Here is a 10,028-nt window from a genome sequence, read left to right as displayed (position 1 = left end):
CGAGAAATCGCTCCAGGGGCCCCAATGCACCAACCCACGCACTCGTTCCATTCACACACTCAATCCCGAGGGATTGAGCCGGTTGTCTGAGTGACCGCTCGCCTGAGGTTAGCCCAGCCTCGAGATTCAAGGAATCCCGGCGCCGAAATGACTTTCAAGACTCATTGCGACCAAGCCCCTACACCACGACAAGGTGACAACCGAGTAGGAGAAGGCTTTGGGCCCCTTTGCATTTTTTGCGAAAATTTTCAACACTTTGTAAAGTGCTGGAATAAATTATTTCATGCATTATTCCGACCTAATTTTACGAGAGAATTCGATTGGGCGCAGTCCCAATACGCTGCGATCAACGCATCAGAAGTTACAGCCAAAAAACCAGAACCTGAATTTTCGACATTTTTCGGCAGGTGCTTTTTCGCTCGACATTTCTCTCCTGTTGGTCCTACGCTCTTTTCGCTGCGTTTTCTGAGTTCCTGAGGGTCCAATTGGTCAAAAACGGGTCATTTAAATCGAATCTGAGACCAAAAGTTTTTTGCCCAAAAAAAAAGTAAGGCTATCCCCTTTGTGTTTTTGGCGAAAATTTTCGCGATATTGAAAAGTGCTGGAATCAATTCTTTGGCGCACTATATCGACGGAATTTTGCGAAAAAAATCGATTGGGCGCAGTCGGAATACGCTGCGAGCGGTGGGTAAAAGTTACAGCCAAAAAACCAGAACCTGAATTTTCGACATTTTTCGGCAGGTGCTTTTTTCCTCGTATCTTCTCTCCCGTTGATCCCACGCTCCTTTTGCTGCGTTTTCTGAGTTCCTTGGGGTCCAATTGGTCGGGAAAGAGTCATACGAATCAATTCTGAGACGAAAAATTTTTTGGTCAAAAAAAAAGGAAGAAAAAGTAAGGCTAACCCTTTGCATTTTTTGCGAAAATTTTCGCGAATTTGAAAGTTACAGCCAAAAAACAAAACCTGTGATTATATGAATCCTTACGTAATGTTTTCGATCTTTTCTTATACTGAAAATATTCATTGCTGTTCCAGGTACAACCCGAGGTGGTTATCGGTGGTTGTTCGAGGTGGTTGGCGATTGTTGGAGTTGGTCGGAGGTGGACGAGGAGGAGGACGAACGGAACTGAGTCTCAAAGCCCTGTTGATGTAAAAGCAGCTATTCGATAGAAATTATAGTTTATAGTTTACACAGCCCATTGCATGATATTTCATTATAAATACGTATGTTTCAATGTATTGAGGAATAATTTATCAAATATCCAGAGGTCATGTGCAAATAATAAATGAATTGATTCGACCGCAGTTTGATGTATTCATTAGAGCTTTGACAATAAATTTAAGCTTTGTTACTTCTTTTATTTTATTATGGATAATCAAAAACATTTCCGACTATTCGTGCTGTGGAAGCATGGGGATTAAACCAAATGTAGCAAAAGATTAGAAACAGTGTATGTAGAGTACGGGTATTTTTCTAATAATGCAAATAGAATAGAACACCACGCCTTGCGAATTAGCTTTCCAGACAGAGATGAATGATGAATTTTAAGGACTGCATTATCGTTGTTGAATACTCTATGCCTCATGGAAAAAGAAAATCTGTAACGATAAAATTGATGCACGGGATCATCGTCGACTTTAACTTTTGAAATGTCCTACCATTTCCGAACACCTCTAACCATCCTATTTACCTACATTACTAGATTAGCTATGATATGAAAAGAGAAGAATTATTCATTTCGTATTGGGATTCTATTCGACGCGCGCTCGATGTATTCCATAACATTAGTCTTCACAATTATTCCAACAACTTTTCATTTGCTCTCTCGATCTTGAATTTTCATAGGCATAGAATCGAAACGCTGTTTTAGCTGGTCGCAAGTGAAGCATCTGCGTTGGGTGGAGAAGCGGAATTGTTTTTCGAAAAGTATTCGGATGGAAAAAAATTCAGAGTAACTGCAATACATAACGGATGCGCTAATTCTGAACGAGATGAAATGGATGCTTCGTATATGAGACAGTATTTAACGCTGCGTAGTGATTTAAAGACCTAGAAAGGTGATAGGGAGAGAAAGAACGACGCTTCTTAACACTTCGAGTGTATTTTAACTCACATTTGAAAGATACGAGCGAAATTTTTCATCATCCAACTGTCGCAGAACGGCAGCGTTATTAGCCGACCCGTTCACTGAAGAATACATCTTCAGTCAACGGCTGACGATCGAAGGGCCTGGCCGCTTGAGTCTGGAATCGGCAGGAGAGATAAAGTGTGTATTTCTTGTATGAAATGTGAAAGCTAAAATCATTATACATCATATCATATCATCATACATCATACATCGTACATCATACATCATCATACATAGTATCAAAGTTCGAAACCATAGTTTGGATGTCGGATGTTCAGAAAGTGACGTCACCAATTCAAAATCAGCTAGCCGAATTCCTCAGTCGGGAAACAACCGCGCAGTAGAGCGGACGGATGAGAGTCGCGCTCCGCAAATTTCGAGTACCGGGTTCTCAACCTCCCGGATCCCGCGGTTCGGGTCCGCTACGTATTTCGAGTACCGGGTTCTCAACCTTCCGGATCCCGCGCTTCGGGTCCGCTACGCGGTGAAACTCGACTTCCAGGATAAGCGCTCCGTGGCTCCTCGTTCATGTTTACAATAAATTATTTCAATTCGTTTTTCGCGCAAGCCCAAATTCCGTAGCTGTCAGTCCGCTAATAAAATTTCTCGACTTCCAGGATAAGCGCTCCGTGGTTCCTGGTTCATGTTTACAATAAATTATTTCAATTCGTTTTTCGCGCAAGCCCAAATTCAGTAGCTGTCAGTCCGCTAATAAAATTTCTCGACTTCCAGGATAAGCGCTCCGTGGTTCCTGGTTCATGTTTACAATAAATTATTTCAATTCGTTCTTCGCGCAAGCCCAAATTCAGTAGCTGTCAGTTCGCTAATAAAATATCTCGACTTCCAGGATAAGCGCTCCGTGGTTCCTGGTTCATGTTTACAATACATTATTTCAATTCGTTTTTCGCGCAACCCCAAATTCGGTAGCTGTCAGTCCGCTAATAAAATTTCTCGACTTCCAGGATAAGCGCTCCGTGGTTCCTGGTTCATGTTTACAATAAATTATTTCAATTCGTTTTTCGCGCAAGCCCAAATTCAGTAGCTGTCAGTCCGCTAATAAAATTTCTCGACTTCCAGGATAAGCGCTCCGTGGTTCCTGGTTCATGTTTACAATAAATTATTTCAATTCGTTTTTCGCGCAAGCCCAAATTCGGTAGCTGTCAGTCCGCTAATAAAATTTCTCGACTTCCAGGATAAGCGCTCCGTGGTTCCTGGTTCATGTTTACAATAAATTATTTCAATTCGTTTTTCGCGCAAGCCCAAATTCGGTAGCTGTCAGTCAGCTAATAAAATATCTCGACTTCCAGGATAAGCGCTCCGTGGTTCCTCGTTCATGTTTACAATAAATTATTTCAATTCGTTTTTCGCGCAAGCCCAAATTCAATAGCTGTCAGTACGCTAATAAAATTTCTATAACTTTATAATCTTCTCATAATCTTTCTGGTAGATTATATCGATAAAAAAATTATATCAAACCTTACACATTATTTTTGATTTGTTCTCACGCTGAAAATATTTATTAGTATTCGGGGTATAACTCGAGGTGGTTGAAGGTGGTCGGAGGTGGACGAGGAGGAGGACGAGGAGGACGAGGATTTGTGCTGGGTGAGTAAACTTTTCCACTTGTGAGTCCACTTTTATAATATTTGATGGCAATTACAATTATATTTCATCTGAAATATTACAAACTTGTCACGTTTACAATAAATTATTTCAATTCATTTTTCGTGCAAGCACATATTCAGTAGCTATGAATAATCTTATACAATTTATTATATTATTAATTAATTAATTAATATTCTTATAATATTTAATGGCAATTGTAATTATATTTCATCTGAAATATTACAAACTTGTCACGTTTACAATAAATTATTTCAATTCATTTTTCGTGCAAGCACATATTCAGTAGCTATGAATAATCTTATACAATTTATTATATTATTAATTAATTAATTAATATTCTTATAATATTTAATGGCAATTGTAATTATATTTCATCTGAAATATTACAAACTTGTCACGTTTACAATAAATTATTTCAATTCATTTTTCGTGCAAGCACATATTCAGTAGCTATGAATAATCTTGTACAATTTATTATATTATTAATTAATTAATTAATATTCTTATAATATTTAATGGCAATTGTAATTATATTTCATCTGAAATATTACAAACTTGTCACGTTTACAATAAATTATTTCAATTCATTTTTCGTGCAAGCACATATTCAGTAGCTATGAATAATCTTATACAATTTATTATATTATTAATTAATTAATTAATATTCTTATAATATTTAATGGCAATTGTAATTATATTTCATCTGAAATATTACAAACTTGTCACGTTTACAATAAATTATTTCAATTCATTTTTCGTGCAAGCACATATTCAGTAGCTATGAATAATCTTGTACAATTTATTATATTATTAATTAATTGATTAAATACATTAATCCTTACACAATATTTTCGATGTCTTCCTATACTAAAAATATTCATTACTGTTCCAGGTATTACCCGAGGTGGTCGGAGGTGGACGAGGAGGAGTACGAGCTGGACGAGGAGGAGGACCAGGTGGACGAGGAGGAGGACGAGGTGGACGAGGAGGAGGCGGGGTGGGTCGTGGGAGAGGACCTCTCCTCTCCTCAGAGGAGAGGAGGGGGAGGGGCAGGGAAGGGGGAGAGGTGGGCGCGGAGGGGGACGGGAAGGGGCGGGGAGGGGGAGGGGGAGGGGGGTGGGTGGGTGGGCGGGCGGGCGGGCGGGCGGGTGGGAGGGAGGGAGGGCGGTCGGGCGCAGGAGGGGGGGGGGGGTGTACTGCTCTATTAACTCTAACGGGCTCGCATCGACATTCGTCCTCTACTTTCTCCCTCCCGCCCGCCCGCCCGCCCTCCCGCCCTCCCTCCCTCCCTCCCGCCCGCCCACCCACCCACCCACCCCCCTCCCCACCCTCCCCTCCCCCTCCCCGCCGCCCTCCCCGCCCCTTCCCCCTCCGCGCCACCCTCCCCTCCCCGCCTCCCTCCCCACCCCATCCCTTCCCCCTCCCCGCCCACCTCTCCCCCTTCCCTGCCCCTCCCCCTCCTCTCCTCTGAGGAGAGGAGAGGTCCTCTCCCACGACCCACCCCGCCTCCTCCTCGTCCACCTCGTCCTCCTCCTCGTCCACCTGGTCCTCCTCCTCGTCCAGCTCGTACTCCTCCTCGTCCACCTCCGACCACCTCGGGTAATACCTGGAACAGTAATGAATATTTTTAGTATAGGAAGACATCGAAAATATTGTGTAAGGATTAATGTATTTAATCAATTAATTAATAATATAATAAATTGTACAAGATTATTCATAGCTACTGAATATGTGCTTGCACGAAAAATGAATTGAAATAATTTATTGTAAACGTGACAAGTTTGTAATATTTCAGATGAAATATAATTACAATTGCCATTAAATATTATAAGAATATTAATTAATTAATTAATAATATAATAAATTGTATAAGATTATTCATAGCTACTGAATATGTGCTTGCACGAAAAATGAATTGAAATAATTTATTGTAAACGTGACAAGTTTGTAATATTTCAGATGAAATATAATTGTAATTGCCATCAAATATTATAAAAGTGGACTCACAAGTGGAAAAGTTTACTCACCCAGCACAAATCCTCGTCCTCCTCGTCCTCCTCCTCGTCCACCTCCGACCACCTTCAACCACCTCGAGTTATACCCCGAATACTAATAAATATTTTCAGCGTGAGAACAAATCAAAAATAATGTGTAAGGTTTGATATAATTTTTTTATCGATATAATCTACCAGAAAGATTATGAGAAGATTATAAAGTTATAGAAATTTTATTAGCGTACTGACAGCTATTGAATTTGGGCTTGCGCGAAAAACGAATTGAAATAATTTATTGTAAACATGAACCAGGAACCACGGAGCGCTTATCCTGGAAGTCGAGAAATTTTATTAGCGGACTGACAGCTACCGAATTTGGGCTTGCGCGAAAAACGAATTGAAATAATTTATTGTAAACATGAACCAGGAACCACGGAGCGCTTATCCTGGAAGTCGAGAAATTTTATTAGCGGACTGACAGCTACTGAATTTGGGCTTGCGCGAAAAACGAATTGAAATAATTTATTGTAAACATGAACCAGGAACCACGGAGCGCTTATCCTGGAAGTCGAGATATTTTATTAGCGGACTGACAGCTACCGAATTTGGGCTTGCGCGAAAAACGAATTGAAATAATTTATTGTAAACATGAACCAGGAACCACGGAGCGCTTATCCTGGAAGTCGAGAAATTTTATTAGCGGACTGACAGCTACCGAATTTGGGCTTGCGCGAAAAACGAATTGAAATAATTTATTGTAAACATGAACCAGGAACCACGGAGCGCTTATCCTGGAAGTCGAGAAATTTTATTAGCGGACTGACAGCTACTGAATTTGGGCTTGCGCGAAAAACGAATTGAAATAATTTATTGTAAACATGAACCAGGAACCACGGAGCGCTTATCCTGGAAGTCGAGAAATTTTATTAGCGGACTGACAGCTACCGAATTTGGGGTTGCGCGAAAAACGAATTGAAATAATGTATTGTAAACATGAACCAGGAACGACGGAGCGCTTATCCTGGAAGTCGAGATATTTTATTAGCGAACTGACAGCTACTGAATTTGGGCTTGCGCGAAGAACGAATTGAAATAATTTATTGTAAACATGAACCAGGAACCACGGAGCGCTTATCCTGGAAGTCGAGAAATTTTATTAGCGGACTGACAGCTACTGAATTTGGGCTTGCGCGAAAAACGAATTGAAATAATTTATTGTAAACATGAACCAGGAACCACGGAGCGCTTATCCTGGAAGTCGAGAAATTTTATTAGCGGACTGACAGCTACGGAATTTGGGCTTGCGCGAAAAACGAATTGAAATAATTTATTGTAAACATGAACGAGGAGCCACGGAGCGCTTATCCTGGAAGTCGAGTTTCACCGCGTAGCGGACCCGAAGCGCGGGATCCGGAAGGTTGAGAACCCGGTACTCGAAATACGTAGCGGACCCGAACCGCGGGATCCGGGAGGTTGAGAACCCGGTACTCGAAATTTGCGGAGCGCGACTCTCATCCGTCCGCTCTACTGCGCGGTTGTTTCCCGACTGAGGAATTCGGCTAGCTGATTTTGAATTGGTGACGTCACTTTCTGAACATCCGACATCCAAACTATGGTTTCGAACTTTGATACTATGTATGATGATGTATGATGTACGATGTATGATGTATGATGATATGATATGATGTATAATGATTTTAGCTTTCACATTTCATACAAGAAATACACACTTTATCTCTCCTGCCGATTCCAGACTCAAGCGGCCAGGCCCTTCGATCGTCAGCCGTTGACTGAAGATGTATTCTTCAGTGAACGGGTCGGCTAATAACGCTGCCGTTCTGCGACAGTTGGATGATGAAAAATTTCGCTCGTATCTTTCAAATGTGTGTTAAAATACACTCGAAGTGTTAAGAAGCGTCGTTCTTTCTCTCCCTATCACCTTTCTAGGTCTTTAAATCACTACGCTGTTTTCGCTGCGTTTTCTGAGTTCCTGAGGGTCCAATAAATCAGGTACGGGTCATTTGAATCGAATCCGAAACAAAAAATTTTCCGCTCAAAAAATGAAGAAAAAGTAAGGCTAACCCCTTTTCATTTTTGGCGGAAATTTTTGCGATTCGGAAAAGTGCTGGAATAAATTCTTTCATGCACTATTCGGACGTGATTTTGCGAGAGCAATCGATAAGGCGCAGTTCCAATACGCTCCGATTGGCGCGTCCAAAGTTACAACCAAAAAACGAAAACCTGTGTTCTCGAAATTTTTCAGCAGGTGCTTTTTCGTTCGCCATTTCTCTCCTGTTGATCTCACGTTCCTTTCGCTGCGTTTTCCTAGTTCCTGAGGGTCCAATTATTCAGGTAAGGGTCATTTGAATCGAATCCGAGACCAAAAATTTTCGGCTTCAAAAATGAAGAAAAAGTAAGGCATTTTTTTGCATTTTTGGCGAAAATTTTCGCGATTTTGAAAAGTGCTGGAATAAATTCTTGCCTGCACTATTCCGACGTAATTTTGCGAGAGAAATCGATTGGGCGCAGTCCCAATACGCTGCGATCAACGCATCGAAAGTTACAGCCAAAAAACGAAAACCCGAATTTTCGACATTTTTCAGCAGGTGCTTTTTTGCTCGCCGTTTCTCTCCTGTTGGTCCTACGCTCTTTTCGCTGCGTTTTCTGAGTTCCTGAGGGTCCAATGGTCAAAAAAGGGTCATTCAAATCGAATCTGAGACCAAAAGTTTTTTGCCCAAAAAAAAAGTAAGGCTAACTCCTTTGTGTTTTTGGCGAAAATTTTCGCGATTTCGAAAAGTGCTGGAATCAATTCTTTGGCGCACTATATCGACGTAATTTTGCGAGAGAAATGGATTGGGCGCAATTCCAATACGCTGCGATCAACGCATCAAAAGTTACAGCCAAAAAACGAGATCCTGTGATTTCGACATTTTTCAGCAGGTGCTTTTTCGCTCGACATTTCTCTCCTGTTGGTCCTGCGCTCTTTTCACTGCGTTTTCTGAGTTTCTGAGGGTCCAATTGGTCAGAATAGGGTCATATGAATCGAATCTGAGGCCAAAAATTTCCGACTCAAAAAATGAAGAAAAAGTAAGGCTAACCCCTTTGCATTTTTGGCGAAAATTTTCGCCATTTTGAAAAGTGCTGGAATAAATTCGTTCACGGACTATTCCGACGTAATTTTGCGACGGAAGTCGATTGGGCTAGGGCCCTACCCTACCGTACCCTACCCTACCCTCCCCTGCCGTACCCTACCCCACCCCACCCCACCCTACTCTTCCCTCCCCTCCCTGAACCGTCCCTCCTCGTCACTCCTCGCCCATACCACTCCCTCACTTGTACTCCTACTCCTACTCCTACTTCCACTTCAACTGCATATTAGTATACAATGTATTGCACGGAAACTCTCCTTCGTATCTCACAGAGCTATTCACCAGACGAAATTAGCCAAATCATTCATCACGACAACGAATAACGGACTATTTTTTCATACCCCAACACCGTACAACTACCTACAGGGACTCCTTTTTCCTGTCAGCTATTTATTTCTGGCACTCCCTCCCTGAGGAAGTAGTAACGTCATCTTCACTTCCGATCCTAAAAGTCCGGCTACGAAATTACCTCTTTTCCTTAGACAGAATCATGGCTTAGACATTTTTGACATGTCGACTTAGATGTGTTGGATCAATCATTATTCTGTTTTTCTCATAATATTGGCATCATTTAATTATTTTGTATTATTAGTACTAGTTACTCACTATTTCTCAATTATATCTTCAGATCTTTATTTCTAATACATTTTTATTTTTATTATTATGTTACTTGTTTTATATTATTTTTTCTTATTCCGTTATATTTCTTTTCTACTTATTATTCTAAACCTAATTACCGACTTATTTTTAGTTATTCCATAGCTTTGTAATTTGCCTCAGGGTGCTATCAAGGCATAATAAACTGAACAATCAATCAATCAATCAATCAACTGCTAACCTACTCCTACTCCTACTACTCTTACTTCTACGCTTGCCTGCCATCTCTTACTACCTCCTACCAACTCTGTCCTCCTCGTCTTTGTCCTAGTCCTCTTGGTCCTCCTCCTGCGCCTTCTCCTCCTTCTCCAGCCACCCACTATGACCGCCAACCACGTCTGACCACCTCCGACCACCTTGAACCACCGCCAACCACCTCCAACGACCACCGCGAACCATCCCGGGTTATACCTTGAATAGTAATAAATATTTTTATTATCAGGACAGATCAAAAATATTGTGTAAGGATTAATAT

General features: G+C 41.2%; 1 long non-coding RNA gene across 1 annotated transcript; it reads right to left on the bottom strand.

The window, feature by feature from the left end:
- Positions 1-244: 244 nt before the first annotated feature.
- LOC124293322 lies at positions 245-1,121 on the bottom strand. The gene is made up of 2 exons (XR_006903255.1): positions 962-1,121; positions 245-382 (listed from the first exon to the last, which is right to left on the bottom strand). It is a non-coding gene; the product is annotated as an uncharacterized LOC124293322 (long non-coding RNA).
- Positions 1,122-10,028: the final 8,907 nt, after the last annotated feature.

Source organism: Neodiprion lecontei, chromosome 3 (genome assembly GCF_021901455.1).
Source record: "Neodiprion lecontei isolate iyNeoLeco1 chromosome 3, iyNeoLeco1.1, whole genome shotgun sequence".
Classification (NCBI taxonomy): domain Eukaryota; kingdom Metazoa; phylum Arthropoda; class Insecta; order Hymenoptera; family Diprionidae; genus Neodiprion; species Neodiprion lecontei.
Note: the sequence above shows the minus strand (reverse complement) of the source record. Positions and strands in the feature narration are given on the sequence as shown.